Source organism: Lepidochelys olivacea, assembly GCF_965140295.1.
Source record: "Lepidochelys olivacea isolate rLepOli2 genome assembly, chromosome: 9".
In the NCBI taxonomy this organism is placed as follows: domain Eukaryota; kingdom Metazoa; phylum Chordata; order Testudines; family Cheloniidae; genus Lepidochelys; species Lepidochelys olivacea.
The window spans coordinates 87,354,561-87,375,507 of record NC_140419.1 but is presented as its reverse complement, the minus strand read 5'-3'; positions in this window follow the sequence as shown (position 1 = coordinate 87,375,507).

Below are 20,947 nucleotides of genomic sequence, written 5' to 3'. Positions count from 1 at the left end.
TACCAAAACCCAGTTTGTGCCATTCATAACTGGGGCGGGGAGGGGGTGCAAAGAGCTATGCATATCTTGCTCCAGATTGAGGGAGGGAGCAATTTTTATGAGCTTATGCAATATAGATCTCTATATAGTGCAAGACATTATTATTTTGGGTTTACACTCCAGAGGGTATGTGCACAGGAGAGCTGGGCATTCCCCTACCTGGACCCGCCCACAGAAAGCTAATTGCAGACTCTCTGTGATTCTACAGCTGGGCATGTTCCTGCCTCTGAGTGTACTGGAAAGGGGCTTGAGGGCTTGTCACCACAGAACAGAATAAAAGAAACCCAGCCTGGTAGTACAGGCAGGATCAGTGGGACTGCAGAACATCCAGTGGCACCCTGAAAGAGCAGTTCAACCCATCACAGGAGGGTTATAGCTAGGGTGACCATATTTTCCCCAAGGGAAAACTGGACACCGCACAGGGCTGGCCCAAGCCCCTCCCCCACACTGTGCAGGGCCAGCCTGAGGCCCTCCTCTCTTCCCTGCCCGCATGGGGCCAGCCCAAGGCCCCTCAGTTCTCCCCATTCACAGGCCCGGCCCAAGCCCCACGGCTGTCCATCCAACTTGAGGGGTTGCACTGTAGTTTTCTTGGCAAAACAGAGCATTTGTCCCGTTTGCTCTTGCTGACTCTTGTTTGGCAAGAGCAAACGAGACAAAAGCCCAGGTTTTGAAAAAAAAAATAATTAAGGATGGCCAGCACAGGGCTTAAAAAAAGGACTGTCTTGGCTAAAACAGGATATATGGTCACCATAGTTACAGCAATGGTTGCTTCTGAAAACAAACTTCTGCTTACTAGGTCTTTTTCTCATCTCACTTCCACTGATTTATCAGAGGTATAACTCCTCTGACTTCATCGCAATTATTCCTCCTTTATACCGCATGAGTAGATAGTTAGTATTTTTTCTCCTGGAGCTGAAGATAATTTTTCCTTTTCAGAATGTGTAATATAACTTAGTCACGGATGATGTATTGTACATCAAATGTCAGCCCAGAGTGAGGCCTTGTTCTTTTGGGGATGAATTAGGAAAACACTAAAAAATGGAGGTTTACAAAAAGCACTGTTGACACTTAATGAAATTATTAGGACCATTACAGCAGCAACACAAATATCAAGTTATTGTTTCAGAAATTTACACAAACATAGCCATATTTTGCATCTGCGTGGTAATTATCAAACCGACATTTGAAAAAAATTGTGGTTATCTATGCTGCTCCTATTCTATGGATAAATATTAGACTTCAGTTGTTAAGTAAACATAATGCATTATCGCCATCATGAAGGAGAATCATAATCTATTGTAAATATCATCAAGTAGACAAGTCAACATCATAACAAAAAGTGGATTTAAGTGAATACCAAGGCAAACAAACAATACTTACCATTGCAGCACATAACCATCAGAGGAGATGGCTCAAAGCTGCTCCTAGCAAATGGCCCTGAAAACTTCCTCTGATGTCCCATGTATTAATACGAATAACGTTAATGCTGGATGATGTATAGGCAGGGAAATAAAGAGGAATATCAAAAAGGGAAACTGTAAGTAGTATGAGCCAAATACTGCCCTTGATTACACCACTGGGGTTCCAGGAGTATATCTGGGAGCAGAATTTTGTAATATCTGTTATTGAAATGGAAGCAACTCTCCCATTTAAAACCAATCTTTGTTATTTGTACCAGTATAGTTCCAGAACATCTCTATTGAATTCAATGGAAGTTTGAAGATAGTCTTGATTTCCATTGCAGTAACAGAGAAGAATCTGGCCCTTAGATAAAGTGAAGATGCAACGGGTTGAAAGGTCAGATATGGAATAACTGATGCCTATAAGACGTAACTAAGTACCCGTGGCTATACCTCTCCTTTTTCTTATCATTAAACTAATATATAAGCCTTTTAAAATACTCATATACAATAAAAGGCTGGTAGGAGCAAAGGAAGAAATTTAACTTTTTCCTCAACCCTCCCTGAACCTTCCCTCCCTAAACTCTCCAGATATTACAGAGTGAAAACAAATTAGGATCGTTTCAATTGACTGTCCAGACATATTTTCTACACATGCCTTAAATTCATGGACTGGTGTTTCCTCTGTCTAGGTCACCCTTAGTTCCATCTGCCATCGAATATAGTAATGCAATACAGCGTGACAACATAGCAATGAAGTGTCAAGCACAAGAATTTCAAAAAGATGTATTATCAACAGTAAAGAATTAAAGGGTATCAGACCTCTGCATGATGAATTAGGTTAGGTCTTTTAATACATTGACTTTACGATGTTCAGCTTATGATGAACGGCTCTTACAATGTTTCTGAATTGACACCCTGATTCAACTTATGACAATTAGTTTCGACTTTACGACTCTCGGTCCCACAGTGGAGCGTACTGTGGTTCCAAGTTACGATGTTGCAACTTATGATGCAATTTTCAGGAACCAATTGTGTCATAAGTCCGAGGACTGCCTGTATCTGGAGAATATAAATCTAACATTATAAAAAATGGATATTAAAGAACTTTTAAAAATGTTAATTGTATTCATAATTTCAGCTCCAAAATGTCAAAGAATCTCTTAAAGGGTTGCATTCTACAAAGTAGGAGATTGTTTAGCAATACAGATTATCACTCACAGTACTGGCATCAGTTATTTATACCCCATGGCTACTTCAACTGTAAAACTCTCTAACACAGGCAACAAAACCCCCAGTGTATGTTAGACTCATAATTTAGACATGGACCCCCTTGGAATTAAGATGCCTCACATGAAAGCATTTAGTGCTCAACAAATAATTTCTGAATGTCACTGATCCTGGATTTTTTTTAAAGCTACTTTCTGCTCCTTTGACAGATGTGTTATGCTGCATTTCATTACTTTCTCGCCTTACCTCATTCTTCTTTTGTTTTAGATAAGTGATGAGGCTTTCAGGAAAGATTAAGAACTGGAAGGCAAAGCAATGGCCCAAACAGGGTTTTAATTGGAACCTTGAATCCTGTGCAAAATATAAGAAATTAAACCATTAATAATATGATTTTACCAGCAGCCACAGTGCATTTCATATGTCTCAGACAGCTCTTACTATGTTTCTTTATGTCAAATTCTTGCAGGTAGGATCATGTGTTGTAAATCCCATTAGCCAAATCACAATAAATAATAAAATTCTGGGCTTCATATTGTGAGATTTCACTGAAGCAAACTCTGAGCCTGGTCTTACATGCCCTCTCTCATGTGTGCAGTCTTGATATCAGAAGAACTAGTTGTGTGTAAGAGTCTACCTGATTGTGCCTTAAAACCCTTTAGTATCTTTTCTTTTATAAAAAAATTAAAAATCTTAGCACTATTATCTAATATTAATTCTTTTTTGTCGTTGTTACAATACATTTCTGGCCTAATGGAATTCTTCATAGAGTCCAGCCATTGTGTTGCAATATGACCCAAATTAAACCAAGATAAAATGTTAAACAACTCAAGTTTCTGCAGGACAGAACACAGGGAAAGAAATTTCATTTCTCGGGAGGCCAGTGAAGACTCTAAACACAAACACCTCCATAAAAGAAAGCCATAAAAACAATCTTTCAGTGAGTCCGAGGTTATAAGTTGCAGTGCTGGGCAGATGGCAACAACACAACCAACAAAATAACCCAGACCCAACATGATGTATCACATTTTTGCTTGTTTCTAAACTGTCCAACAACAGATATTCTTGGAATTATGATTTTATTCTGACATATCCTCTACAGTAATGACCAGACATCTAATAGAACAGTGTCTATAAACCCCCTCTGAACACTGTACTTCATTTTTAAGAGATTGTAAACCCTTCTCAGCAGGTGTACATTGGCTCCGTTCCACTGACTTCAAAGGATCGGGCCTGTAGAACTGAACTTTTCCTTTCCTTGCAGCTCAAGATATTGAGGGGGAAAATGTTTTTTTCCTAGTATGTTTGCTATTATTGCACAGTAAATATACACATTGCAAAAGCAGCTGGTTTGGGATTAAAAACCAAATTTTTGTACTGCTAGCCTGAGACATGTTAGGCCATTGGTATCCAAAAAAAACCATTCTGGTTATCACTGTGTGTGTGGTGCCATTCAGTGAATTGTATGTATACAAAGGCTCATATCAAAGGTGGCATTTAAATTGCTAGAAGACAATACATTTATAAAAGCTGTCTTTTAATAGTTATAGTGGGTAATGGGTTACAGTGGGTTTATTTTTTATTGTCTGTCATTTGAGGACTGCCAGCTGATGTGAAGAGGTGTAGGCTAACCTGATTCTCCTGATGTAATCTACATGATTGTAAGTGATGGCGGAGTTTTTTGGATAGGTCTATTTTATTTAATTTAAATAAATCAAAAAGTAAGTGACAGATGGTGATAAAGATAAGATGCTTTGTCCACCCTCAGGTAGGTACTACACTTTTCTTAACCTTATACGCGATGTCCTCACTATCCACCCACTTATTTTTCTATAAAATGCTTCCGACTTGGCAATATGCTATTCAAACCTCTAACTGTGACACATCCACCTCTTTCTTGGTAAGACACACTTTGTACTGGCTGAAAGCAGAGGGAATTGCTGTCATGCCTTCGGGACTTAGCATAGCAGACAAAAAGAGAGAAAAGCAACAGATAGTCTAGTTCTAAGCACCTCCAACCTCTCTTCTTTGGCATTAGGAAGTATAGAAAATAGAACCCTTTCCCCTGAAAGCAAACAGCACTATCTCTAATGGAGCCAGGTGAAGCAGAGAATCACCACAGAAGAGGGACAGGGTTAGATGTAGGGAGGAGGCAAACTCTGAAATTGGGTGACAACCTTCTTGAATGATTTCTAGGACCCACTAGCCAGCCACCGTTCGAGCCCAAGCAGCCTTGAAAAGCAAGAAGGTACCCACCAAAAGGAGGGGAAGGCAAAGTAGAGAACCTTGCTGATTAGTCCAGAACCCTCATACAGGGGATCAAATTTACTGTCTCTGGCTAGGTCCAGTCTGCAATATCATGGTTAAAGAAGCACACTTTTCAATAGTGTGATTTCTTCCTGAACGAGTTAGATTTTTGATGGTAAAAATAAGAGGATAATCTTTGTCTTAACTGTTTGAGGTTGTAATTGTTTCCTCCTATATGATATTTTATACTACCATAAACACTGAAGGATTGATCCCGATTCCTTCAGTGCCTATAATGCCTCAGAAGTCTTGGAGCTACAAATTATGTCCTTTAAAAGATAAGCCCTTTATTGTCATCTATACTTCTTTTGGGATATCAGACAAAGCCAATGAAGAATCTCTCCTCATTGTGACACAAGTAGCCCTTGATCTTGTAGCTGTATCAGCAGGATATAGAGCTGTCTGAAAAAGTTACTTTGGCAATTAATTTCCCCGCAGCACACACATATTTGATCTGTTACTTAGGTTCCCCAGAAGTTTATCCAAGAACTAGGAAACTATCCCATTGTAAGACAGTCATACTTAGCTAGCAAAGCCCAATAGTTAGCTATTTTGACTTGTAAACTAGCTAGATAATATTTTTCCTCCCCACAGAAATATCTAATTTCTTTTGTTCCTTGGGGCATACTTTGCCTAGAACCAGATTGCCTTGATTTTTCATTTGTATCCATCACAACCACTGACCCTAGGTTAGGGTGAGTATAAAATTACTCTGATGGGACTTGGTATCTGATCTGTAAATTTGGACATTGCAATGGAAGCAGGGGTCTGCTGAAGATTTGTGTCTGGGTCTAACATACCCTTATTAATCAGCATTACTAAGTGCTCCTGCATGACAGGGTATAAAATGTCAAAACAGTTTACACAACTTTTCCTACTGGTATTCCTAGGGTTTCAGCCATTCTCTTAAGGAGGTTCTGAAATGCCTTGAAATAATCCACCATATATGAAATTGATGGGATGACTTCTTCATCTGGTGAAGATGAAGAAAAGGCCAAAGGAGTCCCCTGCTGAACAAAATATCCTGCCCATCACTCTGCAACTTTTGATCTCCTGATTCAACCTCTTCCATTTGAGGTGAATGCATCACCCTTTGAAGTTACACTGGTGGAGAAGATTTACCTCTGGGTCTGAGATGTCTACCATTATACTGAGCAGGATACTGAAAATGAGGACTCCATGATGGTAAGGTCATGACTGAAAACCATAAGGGTAAGATGCATGATGCAAGGAAATGGCATCCATTGGTTTGAAAGACAATGGTCATATAAGATAGTTATATCACTATGGTTGTGGTTTCAGACATGGGAATGGGAACGCCAAAGTCCATACTCCATCTGACATAGCGATAATCTTAATATTTATTTAGGGAAGAATTTTATTTTCTGACATTGTGTTACACCTGCAGCCAGCATGCTTACTTGGGTTCTTCCATAGTTTTTTTTTTTACACATATCAACTGGCGCTAATTATACAGTAATCAATCTTTCTTGCTAACAGTGTTTGATCTATACAGTCATACCTCACCCAACTATGAGTTACTACCAGATTACATTTCTCATAAAAATTTCCCCTACTAGGATATAAATTTGGAATTTCATTAGAACAGCAGAAATGGCATCACTTTTCATACAATGTTGTTGTTTTTTTTAAAAGGTTGTCTGCTTAGATTTACGGGTTCTTTTCACCTATGCCAGAATAAGTTGTTTATTACTGTTAAATTACTGTAGTGCCTAAGGACCACTCAAAAATGGGGCCTATTTTGCAAGGCCCTATACATACACAGAGTATTAGTCAGTCCCTGCCCTGAAAAGATTACAATCTAAAGAGACTACACAGACACAGGGTGGGTGGCGGCTTATAACACACAAACAGAATGAATAACGAGCAATGTTTCTTATCACACATGAAATGAACAGACTACTGGCCACACTGGGAAGTAAGGGAACAATCATGCATCATCAGAAGAGTGAAAATCCTCTCCTCAGAATACAGAGCTTTATAGGACTGTTGGGACAGAGGAGGGACTTTGAGCAGAAGTCCTTCTGGGATAGGACAGGCTGGCTCAGGGAAAAAAAAAAACAATCACCCCATAGCTTTGTCTTCAAAGCCAAAAAAAGGTGCGTTTCTACCATGATCTAAGTAACACAAGTGCACTATCCTACTGGAAACAAGACGTAGTTTTACCAAGAGATCAATTAGGCAATGGCAGTCATGGTCAGTGGTATAACATTGACTTTGCCTAACTATTTCTCAGTCAAAAATTCACAGTTTACATCGTGATTCCTGTTCCTTTAAACTCAAGAACTGTGTGATCTCACAATGTACTTGCAGGGAATGTGTGGTCTCATCAGGCACTGTGCTGCTCCCACAGGGTTATAATGTTAACTAACTGACTTCATTAGTTAAGTCAGTTTGGCAGGTATATCAAGATTATCCTGAAATAATCACTCTACTTTTATGGAGGCAGGTACCAAACATTCAGATAGTAAATTAAAACAGCTCACCAAAAAATAAAAAAAAGTCAGCTACATATAGTATTCACCTTTCATTTTTAATTAGATGAAACCCCTGAGTCTTGTCATAAAATCATTTACAGACTCTCCATCTGCTCAGAGATCACTTCAAATATGAATTAAAAATATTTTTAAAAGATCTCTTTGGAAAAAAACCCCAACAACATAGTATTGCTGTGTCTTACAACCTTTTTGTAGAGTAACGTATGTGCAGTACTTTTCAGTTTGAACAAACAACACACCATTCAGCCCGTTCTTATGGTTGTTATAACCATCATCATGATCCTACCATTCTAGTGCATTTGCATCAGAACGCACAATCCTGTCAGGGTTTTAAAAATAAGTTATCCTAGCTGTTAATCAAATTTGGTCCAGTATATACTGTTAATTAAAAGCTTTTAGCTACACTACAGTAGGCCAAATGTAAGGATTCCAGTGTCCCTCTGATACTCTGGCATAACTCTCATTGATACAAAAAGATAGTCTCCCTTGATGCATATGAATAATATGTCCCATAGTATGAAAAATATATCTAAATGTAACAACCAACACAAGCTCTCATCTCATCCAGAGAGGTCTTCAATAGTTGCTCCACACAGGTATGAGGGCAGAGTTTGGCCCATAGCAGGCAACCAACATATGTCTAAATAAAAGTAGAACAATTTTCAGAATGAAATAAATATGCCATCAAATTGGAACACTACTTGGTGTTGTACAGTGTTACAGTGTCAGTTAATTTGGTTGGGTGGGGTGTGTTTGATGAAGTGTACAAACCCCACATGAGTGGGAATGGGCTGCTGGGAATCCAATCAGCTGCACCCTGCAACAGCGGAAGCAGGTGTCAAGCTTTGAGGGATGGTTGAAAAGGGAGAGCCCAGCTCAGCTGCTGCCTGGCTGGGAGGGAGTGCAGACCCTCAGATCTCAGTGTAGGAAAGAAGGCTAGCTGGAGCCAGGATCCAGGGAAGAGTGCTGCATATCAAGGTCTCCTTGAGAAAAGGGAATAGTTTAGGTTTCTTCATCTTTGTCACCATGCCTCAGTGGGTCACAAATGAGGACGCTCAAATTCAGGATGAATTGCTGAGAAATAGGGCAGACACACCCCGGACTGATGATTATTCTTCCATAAAATATACCAAACCAGTAACAAAAGTAAACTTCTGTCTTACCACACTGGTTAACAAGAAGTCCTAACTGCAGTCTCCTTAGGCATCCCAGCCCTGGTTTCACCACCCAGACACTAGACTTTATGGTAAATGATTATTTAAAACCAATTTAATCAAAGGGTCCTTCCAATACCAAGAGATCATTGGAGTCAGGATTTCACAGTTTCCTTAACTGAATGTACTTATGGTAGTGTTTTCAAAACCTCCTAAATGATACATATAAAATTTGCTGATAACTCCAAGCTGGGAGGGGTTGCTAGCACTTTGGAGGACAGGACTAGAGTTAAAAATTATCTTGATACATTGCAGAATTGGTATGAAACCAATAACATGAAACTAAAAGATAAGTGCAAAGTATTGCACTCAGGAATGAAAAAAATCCAGTATAAAATGGGGAATAACTGACTAGGCAGAAGTACTGCAGAACAGCATCTGCAGGGTATAGTTGATCACAAATTGAATATGAGTCAACAATGTGATGCTGCTGGAAAAAAAGCAAATATTTTGGGAGGTATTAACAGAAGTATTGTATGCAAAACATAGGAGGCAATTGTCCCACTCTATCTGGCACTGGTAAACCCTCAGCTGGAATATAGTGTCTAGTTCTGGGCACCACACTTTCAGAAAAAATGTAGAAAAATTGGAGAGACTCTAGAGGAGAGCAACAAAAAATGTTTAGAAAACTTGACCTAGGAAAAGGTTGGAAGAACTGGGCATATTTAGTCAAGGAAAGTCTAAGGGGAGGACTTGATAACAGTCTTCAAATGTGTAAAAGGCTGCTATAAAAAGGACAGTGATCAATTGTTCCCCATGCCCACTCCAGGCTGGACAAGAAGAAATTGACTTAGTTTGCAACAAAGGAGATTTAGGTTACATTTTAGGAGAAACTTTTTAACTATAGTTAAGCACTAAAACATGGTTATCATGGGAGGTTGTGGAATGCCCATCACTGGAAACTGTTAAGAACAGGTTAAACAAACACCTGCCAGGGGTGATGTGCTTCAGTGCAGGGGGATGGACTACAGGACCTCTTGAGGTCCCTTCCAGCTCTACAGTCCTATGATTACAGAATACAAAGTCCTTCTAAATGTCAATGGAAATTGTGCTCTAAATCATTTAGATTCTTGAAAATCCCACCCTTTAGGACCCAAACTCTCATTGAAATCACTAGAAGTTTTGCAATTGACTTCATGCGCAGCATGCTGAATCTTTAAATCCTTGGTCTATGGAGTCTGGATTATTCCAGTGCTAATTGTTACTGCAAATACAGTTGGTATCAAGAGCTCTGGATCACCAATATCAAGATAGTGAGAATGGATGATTCCCTGAGGCGTCTCAGCAGTAATAATCTGATAAGGTTTTGATTTGGATTAAAAGGTCCCAGCTGTTTTACTTTATCACTAAAAAATAATCTCACTGGATAAAAAATATTACAACAGCATATTTTTTACTACTCATTCTCAGGCTGATGTTTACAGTTCCTATCAGCCAAGTTCTAATGTCCATTTAGCAATTGCTGGATTTAAAAAAAAAAGGTTTAAAAAAAACAACTCAGGAAAAAGAAAGAAAAAAATAGAAGACTTCTTGGACTCTTTTTATGCTTATCTTTCAAATTAACTATAACAGTGCTTTCATATTAATAATAAGATAATTAGTAAAAAACTAAAGCAATTAGAGATGGTCTCTTTGTCTTTATCAAGCATGACTGTCAAGTGAGACTATTTAGAATGGTTCAGATTACATTCTGTAGTGTAGAAAGTATCATTTTGAAACGCCTAAATATGCATCTCTTCCTGACAGAAATGAAAACTTTGTATCATGCTTTTTTCCCCAACAAAGAAAAGCTCTTCAGAGTCAGAAAAGTAAATACTAAGTAAATACTAACAAAGCAATTATCCCCTCTAAAAGCATTTTTCTGCCTTAGGAGTCTCGCTGTTCTCTGTAGGTTTCCTCTCCCCTCAGGCTTCCTCTGCTCCAGTAATGTGGTCTCTCCAATGTACTTCTGTACACCTGGTCTGATTATCCAAGACTCAGGCACCCTCTTTCACTCCAGCTGAGATCACTTCTCTCAGATTCCAGGCCTCACCTCTTTCTGCTCTAGGATTTCTCACTCTTCTCCATCTGTTTCACACTAAATGGATTTTTTACAGGTCTCATGTCCACTTTTCCCAACAGCCATACTACTGCCTAGGATTGTAAACGGTTTTTTCACCTTCCCCTCTAGCAGTCCACTAGTCACATAAATCTGATATTAATTGGAATTTATGAGGTCTGCCAGAGGTATGCCTTGAATTATTAATAACTAATGATTCCTTCTGGCTTTCCAAAAACAAACAAACCAAAAAAGTGATAAAATCTATCCCCCTCTGTTTTTTTCCAAAATAGGATCTACCTATAAAGACAGCAAGAAAATGCTTCACATCACATGAGAAACTTTGCTTAAGGACCCACAATCAGCCAAGATTGGATCTTCCCATCCCTAAGAATAGAAACTAAAATGGCCGAGTACTAGTATTGCTAATCACTTAGGCAAGGATCTCTTGTAATATGCATATGGATAAATACTTTTTCTCAATTCCAACCTAGCTAAAAAGGACTTCAAGTTACCAATCAAGTGTCACACCCTGCTTTGCTATGTAAATTGCCCATTGCACAAGTAGTATCTAGAAAAGAGATGGGTGGGGAAGCTGCAAGTTAAACAAACTTGAAATGTGGTTGGAAGATGGAAGGTCAAATTGGGCAAACTGTTACCCCCAAAAATCTAAGTCACATGTTTTCACCCCAAATTATGAACTATATATTGTATTCCCTGTAAATCAAATATATCATGAATTATCTTGGTCATGTCAAATCAGAATCTGTACATTTGCCTTGTGAATCAGATCTACATCTTTCTATATGTGGAAAATATGTCTGTTCTATTAGAGAGACAAGATGGGTGAGGTAATATCTTTTATTGGAAAACATTCTGTTGGTGAGAGAAACAAGCTTACAAAAGAACTCTGTAAGAGCTTGAAAGTCCTAAATAATGTGAATTTTTTCTATATAATCAAAGAATGTATTATGTATGTCCTCCAAATGTAGAATATAAGGATTTTGTTGGTTTTCATTGTAACTAATTGTTGCACTCTCGAAATAATAGGAATTTTCTGGCAACAACAACGAGAAATGTTAGAAGATATAAACAAAGGTATAACTTTAAGATATTAAGAGATATTGCTTAAAAAAAGAGGGAGAATCCCAGTTGATTATAATATAGAAATACCATCCTTGAAATGAATCACACTCAAAAAGCCTCTGATAATAAAAGGATTGAAGTAATTTCTTACACACCATCACCGTCTACTAGATACCAATGGAAGCAGGCAAAGAAATTGAAACGGGAGTATATAAAAAAGTCAAGTCACCCAGCGCTGAGGAGAATTGACTGAACCCAACACAAGAAGCTGCAGAATCTTAAGTGTGACTGACTTAGACCAGCTGTGTGAAAAGGACTCTTCCCCCCATCCCAGGGTTAAGCGTGGCGAGAATTCTTTTAAAATATTGTATTTCCCCACCTCATCTTTAATATGAATAACTGTAGGTTATCTTGTTGAATCTACACACCTATTGGGACCTCAAGTAACTACATTTAGATTTTATTGCCTTTATAATTCCAAGCCTAAGAGAGATTGAAAAGAATTTTAAGCAATTGCTTTTAAACTGCTTCCTTTTGGACCAATCATACTCTTCCTTAAAGACAAGTGCACCCTTGGAAGTGTGGCAAATGTGTTCGGTACTAAAGAATTCAGAATGGTTGATCATAAGTAAATGTGATAAAAAAAATCTTGGCAATTTGCATTGTTCTTTGATATAACTACTGAGCTTCAACTCTAGTCTGTGATAATTGCTTGCAAGTCTATATTGGGTGTATAGTACACACAACTGGTTGTGTCTGCACTCGAGTGGAGAACTGTTGGTAATATATTAATGTGGTGAATTAATACACTGTTGGTTGGTAAAGAATAAGCAAATGTCCTGATTTCGGAAATGCTCTTCAAGTTGACCTGAAAAGAACCCAGCGTTAAACTAGCATGTTAACAATCCCTGGACTCAAGAGAGAGGGGTTATTGTATGGGACTCTAGTATGTATTGGCAAATCAAGTTTGTTAGAGTTCAGCTTTAAAAATAGAACTGCCACCCTGGCATTCATAAATTGACCCGCTTTCATGCATACAGGTCACATGAAAATTGACTCAGAGTGTTTTTTAAATTCTTCAAAATATTCCAGTTGACACTAGCAGCCATGGAAGCCCGGTCTATGCCACACTATTTGATAAAACGCTGAAGGTCCAATTTTCAGCAGTGGTCAACATTGGCCTAACACTGCACCCACTGAAAACTCCCCTTGACTTCACTGGAGGCAGAGGTAGAAAAATGAGACCTTAAATGATTATTTGCCAATTTTCACTTATGAATACACGGTGCTTTGCTGTTACTGCAAAGCATTTTTTTTTCTATCTGCTTTGGTGCTTTATGAGGGCTCTTATTTTTGCTGCAGCTCTGTTCTATCCCTTAGCCTTATATACATTCAGTGTCTGCTTCCCTCTAAGTGTTCTACTGTCTTTATTCTATAAAGATTTTCCCTACAATCTCACCACTAACATTCTATATTTTAAATATTAATTGTAATATAAATTGAGCTGTACTCACACCTGCACCTGAAAAGTAATCATTCCAAAGGGAACAAACAGGTGTTATCCACGGTTTATCCAGGTTTATCCATTATTATTTGCTGAGTGACAACAGTATGCTCAGTGTTTTTTCAAAGAGCTGAGTTCCTGTCCCAAGGGGCTTACAATCTACTGCAAGCTACTTAAAAATGAGAATAAAACCATAGTAACTAACCACATTTTAGCTTTGATTTTGTAAAAAAAAAAAAAAAAAAAAAAAATAGCTTTCAGTACTAAGTCAAACCCTGACTAACAGGCCCTCATGCACAAGTGTTTTATTTTATTTATTTGCTAAAGACAAATTATAAACAACAAGTCCCCTGAGATCCCTAAGGTCATAACTCCCATTTTGACAGCATAGGCCCTTATTCATGCTCTCTAGAGGGGATCAGAGGCCTTCTACACCTCTGTACCCTCCCTCTGGCAAGAGCACCAAATTCTATCCTCTGAATGTACACAAGTCAATGAGCACTCCACGTATAATTTGGCCCATTAACAAGGTAATACATGGGGCCAACTTCTGCTCACAGTGTATACTTGGAGTAACTTCATTTGAGCATCCAAATTCTGCCCTCATGGAACTCCATCTGAAGTCACTAGAGTTACTCTGCATTTGAATCAGAGTAACAGAGTAGAATTAGGCCCACAATCTCCAAGATGTTGCTGACAGCCATTAAACATTTGACAATTTCAATATGAATACTGACGTTCACGGAGTAAGAGTCATATTTCTATCTAATAGAACAACTATGTAACATCCTGTAGATAAGCACATTTACAAATCGGGGAAAAAAAACCAACATTTCAGTGACAGGTTTGGATATCACCACATGCTATGGGAGCTGAGAATAAGTAGTTTTTCCACCAGCACTTTAAGCTGCAATTCTATTATAATTAAACATTTATGGAACAATCCTGTGGCTTCAAGCCAATAGTCCTTGTCACCCAAATAGGGACTACATGCATGACTAAGGACTAGTTGTATGGCTAATATTGAAGGGACTGGGCCCTTACATAGCATTCTTGATACTTTTCAGAGTAAAACATGGTTCCCATGATTTGTTGTTTATAAGCCTGCACACAGATGCTCCCAAATCACTCTCCAGTAGCACGTTTATCTTCCTTTACCTCTTCTGTGACTGCTTAGATCCTTGAACTTGGCCACAAATCCAATGCAATTTTAGAAAATTTGAAAAATTATGGGTTGTCCACTCATCACATTTCTACTTTTGCAATGCCATATTGATAAAAATAGGAGTTTACAGAGTCAAACAAATAGAAATATGGTATTTCAACTGGAACATGGTCCTGTGGGAAAGTACACAGTGTATACTACGTTATTTTTTTTATTTGAGAAACCTCACAGACCTAGACATTCAAGTTTCATACAGGCACTGATGTATTAGGTGATTTATGGTGTATATACTTTACATTTGTTTGAAATGCCTATGACATGTAGACATTTTTTGAATTTGTGATCATAAAGATTTTTTTGATGATAAAATTATGAGCTCCAGGCTGAAGTTTTTGAAATTTGCTGGTAGATTTACAATTCAAAGAAGTTACCTAAATTAACAGAAATGCCCTAAAAGAACAGCTGTCTGCCTGACTGATCCAAGAAAATGAACACTGAAAATAAACAGCTTCCCTGTAGAAGACTGTGATAAAGCTAATCACCCTTTGCATAATGGATTTATTTTCCCTTGTGCTTATGAACTTGGTGAACCTAAGTTATAAATATTTAAATATTACAGACATCGGAGGCATAAATTAAAAAAAAAAAAGAAAGAAAGGAAAGGATGTCAGTAATCTGACAATAGCAAATCCAGATGTCTTAAATGAATCACAAGACTCAATGATCACATGCGAGTCCAAAACAATGATTATGGTATAGGGATAGAACCCATTTTCAACCATATTTTAATAAGGCTTTTCTGGTTAAATACCAATGTTCCTCCTAACTTAAGAGGGCATAGCCTTTGGATAAATGCCATAGTTTTATTAGAATTCTTGTACCATTATTGGAGATGCAAGCACAAGAGAAAGATACATAGTTTAAAATTATTGGGGCAAATCCTCAGCTGGTGTGAATGGTCATAGCTCCACTGAAGTTGCGTCAATTGAGCTATTTATAGGAGGATCTACTTCATTAATATACTTAAATTTTTTGTTTTGTTTTACAAATTCTCTATTTCAGAAAAATGTCACCACAGCATATACATTCTATATGGAAAATGAATAGGCATTATAAATTCACTGCTAGTATACTCATTACATCAGTGAGTTAAGGCCAAAAGTTTCAGAAGCATCTACTAATTTCCCGTGGCTTCAGTTTTGGGTGCCTAGCTTCAGAGACTACGGGTCTGTCTACACTGCAATTAAAAACCAGCAGCTGGCCCGTGCCCACTGACTTGGGCTCATGGAGCTTGGGCAAAGGGGCTGTTTAATTGTGGTGTAGACTTTTGGGCTTCAGCTCGAAGTCTGGGATCCTCCCACCTTGCAGGGAATGTCTATTAAACAGCCCCTTAGCCCAAGCCCTGCGAGCCTGAGTCTCCTGGCACAGACCAGAGTCTAACTGCAGTGTAGACATACCCTTGGAGGCTGATTTTCACAGGCATTAAGTCTCTTTAGCAACAGTAGGTTTAAGGCATAGACACTCTAGGCTCATGACTAGGGTCCAAGTTCCTGGAGTTACAAGATATCAGAATATCAGCTTTCATTTTTTAAAATAAAAAATTTCCAGTAGTCATGGATACTTACAAAAGCTTGAAAACATTAACCAAGTATAAAGAATGCCTGTTTGTGTCTACAGGAAGCCTGAAAAAAGTAGAGTGAAATGCCTTAACTCTGACACTCTGGCAGGGTGGGACTGCAGCATGAGGGTGAAACTATTGTGGGGAAGGGGGGAACGAAGCGCCCATGTGGAGCATGCTTGGGACCCCAATTAGTTTAGTTCAGCCTTATCCACAGCTGGAAGTGCTTAGCACTTCTAGTAACCAAATACCTGGTGTCTCATGTTGGGCACCCAAAATTAGAGGTCAATTCTGCAAATGTAGGCTTAAGCTTGTAGTATACAGATACTGGTACTAAAATCATCCTTTCATTAGGGTATTATATTGTGGCTCCAGCAAGCATTGTGTCTTTCTGGGGCACATGCTTCCTGTTTCCACATTGCTCCCCTTTCAAAAGCATGCCTTAAGGACATGGTCTTACTCCCATTAAGGCCTTTCATTTGACTTTAATGAGAGCTAGATGGTACAGTCAGCCCCCAAACTGTTTTTTGTTTAAAACAAACAAACAAACATACATGGTTTTGATGTGAAATCGAGGGAAGATTAAGCACTTTTTGTAAAACGGGATTCACTGTATACTTTTAATTTGTACTGAAATGTTTATACAAAGTTAGCTAGTCAGTCATGCCTTCTCTCAGTTGCTTTGTCCTCAGTTTGTTCCAACACCACACTATTATGCTTCCTTTTGAAAGGTGAGCTTTGTGCAAGCACCGATATGGCCATCTCAAGAACTGTACGTATGATCACAGGTATTTCTCAATAATGGAACACTTCAATTAAAAACTGCATCAGTGTTGCCACCAAAATTGTTTCATATGTATTTTAAAATAAAAATAAATCTCAAAATCCATTAATAAATAAGTGCAAAAGAAAGAAAATGTAAATGGCTCGTTAATTGTGTTTATCTCAGTGTGAGGCCATGTCAAAAAGCCTGCAGCAAATGTATTTTGTTAGAAGTACCACTTGCACAGCAGGCATTAAACATTAGAAAAGAAGCTTGTCATTACTGGGATAAGACGGAAAAGGCTACTAACATTTTACTAAATCATTAATATTATATCTAAAATATTTTAAACGCTGAATTAAAAATCCATTTACACAGTATTTCTCTACTAGACTCCTCAAACTTAATCTTACACAGTTTAGGGTGGCGGGGTGGGGGGGACGGACGGACCCACAGGAGGACCCTGTGACATTCTATGCTTTGTATTCTTGATTAGTTCTAATTTTTTTCCCCCAGCACGTTTGTGCATCTTGGTTGAACTATCTAAAGCCAGATTTGGTGAGGTTTAAAAAAAAAAAAAAAAAAGCTACCCCCAGATCTTACATGGTTAATAGGGCTCACTTGAAGGAAGTGAATCTCTCACTTAAATCCCTTTCAATAGCCTAGCTAAAGACTTAAATTTTATACAGTCAAAAAGATCTTTGGTTTCCCATTCACTCACCCACACAGGGAGAAATGAAAGTAAAACAATCTAAATTAAACGAAATTTTCACTATTATTGCTCAGAATTCTCTGCAATAAGTTTGCCATTTGCTTTGTGTCCTTTTCAGTTTTGGGGTCTAGCTTTTTGCTTACCCTTTTGAAGTTGATCCTGAGATGACAGGTGAATTACTGGGGGGTGGGGGGAAGTGACATAAGTGAACCCCAAAATGTGAGAGAAATATGAAATGGGGAGTTGAAAGCAGCTTAGTATCAAAACATTAAGCTGCTGGAGATCAAATGTGCTCTTCAGCCTGTCTAGGGAAGAGGTACCGTGACAGCACAGTCCCATAGTCCAGTAGCCCAAATTCTATACCAATAAGCTGCTTTGGGATTCTAGAGACCCTTTTTCCTACCAGAGAAAGTTCATTTACATTACATCGGTACCTTTGAGAGCAATGGAATGCTCTTTTCCCCAAACTTAGGCCTTTTTAATGACTGAAAATGGTATTGGGGCTGTTTTTAAAAACATCAATAATTGAGCAAAATCATTCTACGTGTCAATCATCCATGTATAGTTTTGAAACCTTTTTTGGGAGATGCAATGGGTTACCTAAACTTAAGCCACAGAAGAGAAAATCTGCCCCAGACATAACACAAGGGAGAGCCACGCAAATGAGTGGAGAGGGAAACAGGATGAGCAGACGAGTTGCATGAAACTAATTTGACATGTAATCCTATTTGCAAGTGTCTTTGCAAGGTATGTTCCCTAATATACTGATAACTCTCCTCTCCAAACCACAAAAATCCCCTTCTAGGGGAAAATGTCCCCCATTGCTTAACCCCCACTTCTCCTCTATAAAAAGGAATCTATCCTGCTGCACTAAATCACTAACTGAAATGGGTGTCATTTAGCTATGAGAGGTCAAGTTAACACCTAGCTAAATATCAGGGCCATAAGTTATACCTTTTGTGCCTCCATATGATTTCCCTGAAAGAGAGAGGCCACCCTTTAAAATTTGGTCTGTTATGCTTCAATTACGGTAAAAATAACTTCTCTTTGATAAAAAGATTAAACATCCCATTTCAGCAAAAATTAAATGCATATTCTTTTGCAAAGTATTGCCTTGGCACCAGGTCTTGGACAGGAGAATAGGATTTACAGGACAGGAATTTAAAATCCAATAAAGACAACTATTCTGAACCCTGAAGGCTTCACATCTTTAATTGGGGGCCTTTGCTTCACAAAGGGCATCATTTTACAGCTCAGTTTCAGAAGCTGATACACAGAAATTTATTATTACAATCACCCAGCTCCAGAATTACTCCATAAATGTTCGGATACTTCACCTGACACTAAAAAACAACAGTTAAAAAAGTACCATGTACCTTTTATGGAGAGTTCAAGGACTGAATTAAAAAGTGTGAATGACTGCAAGACCTCCAGGACTGGCTTATAATATAAATAGATCATAGAATATCTGGGTTGGAAGGGGCCTCAGGAGGTCATCTAGTCCAACCCCCTTCTCAAAGCAGGACCAAACCCCAATTTCTGCCCCAGATCCCTAAATGGCCCCCTCAAGGGCTGAACTCACAACCCTGCATTTAGCAGGCCAATGCTCAAACCATTGAGCTATTCCTCCCCCCAATGCTGCTTTCACACTTGATTAGGGATATTAAGACCTTGTCTTATGGGGTTGATGGTATAGAAAAAACAAGCCAGAATGCAATAAGCGTGGTTAGACACACCTCAGGGCAGAGTGAAATCAATGAACATGAGTGAAATGAACATGCAGGGCAAAATCCTGGTCCTGCTGAAGTCAATGGAAAAACTCTCATTGTTTCACTGGCTAGGGTTTCACCCATATTTCTTAACCGACTGGCTCTAATTTTACTGGACTACAGTACCACATGCTGCAGCTCATTGTCCCTCTTATATTCACCTCCTAATCTTATCTCTTTGCCTTCTCTCATGTAAAACTTAAAATCCTAATGCCCAAGGTCCTGCCTATCTGGGAGATCACCTTTCTCCTCAAATGGTTACAGTAAAATTGCAACAAGATGCTGCACCAACCTGGAAGCCATCTCCATTTAAAAAGGAAGAGGCTGCTGGCAAGACATTATCCAAGATATACTTTCATAGCGGAATACTATCCCTGCCCCACCTTCATTCCAAAACAACCCAAGTTTTTGGATGTTTAGGCCACACGGTAATTCCCATCTATATTTTCTAGGAATTTGGGAAATGATGAGAGTTGGGAATTGGCTGGATTTGTTGAGGAGAGTGGGTAAGGATATTACTGGATTGGTAGCTTATTTGAGGTTGAATTAGTCTTTTTAAATGCTTGAATGAGATATTTTAAATTTAATTTGTAACTACCTATAGCTTTGGAAAGGCATATCTGTATATAAATCCAGCAAAATATGTAGGCAAGACAGAAAAATTCCAAAATTATTTGAGCAGTGAAGGTAATTTTTCCTCTGCTTAGCTGCTGCTCTGTGCTAAGTAACCCATTGATTCTCCATTCCCTTGTTCCTCACCTTCTGCATTCCAAACATCCATCCAGCTGTGGGGAGAACATCCGAGGAACTTTTAGGTTCCAATGATGCCACTCATTTTATTAAAAAGGAAGTCATTAAAAAAAGATTTTCCTGTCACACAAATCAGTCTGGCTCTGAGAATGGCTGTTGCTCACAGAAGGGGGGCTATTTTCCCTTCTTTACATAAATATCTGTAAGCTTTCACTAGCATAAACTCTTCAAGTAGTTTAGCTGTTCAGACTTCCTAAGCAAATTTATCAATTTTATGGGAAGGATCCCAAATGTTGAAATAGTGAGCTTCATAAGGTTGACAGATTAAGCCAAGAACAAATAAAACTAGTACATTATTTTAGCAGGGATGCAATCAATGTTCTGTGAAATGAGGTGGTCTCTTTACTCTGAATTGGTTCAGAAGATGGGGAAACACGCAGAGATTCTTTGCAGCATGGTCATGGCCCCGTTAACACCAAATTTTAGACATACATAAATAAATCCCAATAAGACTGAGGCTTTGCTACAGTTGCATTTTCTCATTCTTATTTTCTTGGGGGTGTGTGTGTTTTGTCTGATATAATACTATTTTACCTGTCCAGCAAATTGTTAACGAACATCCGATTGTTACAGTCTCACTAAAATATATGGTAGATTGCAACATGAAACACTTTCACGCAAAAGTTGTAGACATTTCTATTGAGCAGGTAAATTGTTTGTATCCTTATTTCAACATGATTTCCATTATGAAAAACTCAATACCCACAAAAAAGGTATTTGAAATACCAGCGTTTGTTTCTACTTAGAATAGGAGATACCTATTGATACATAGTGGT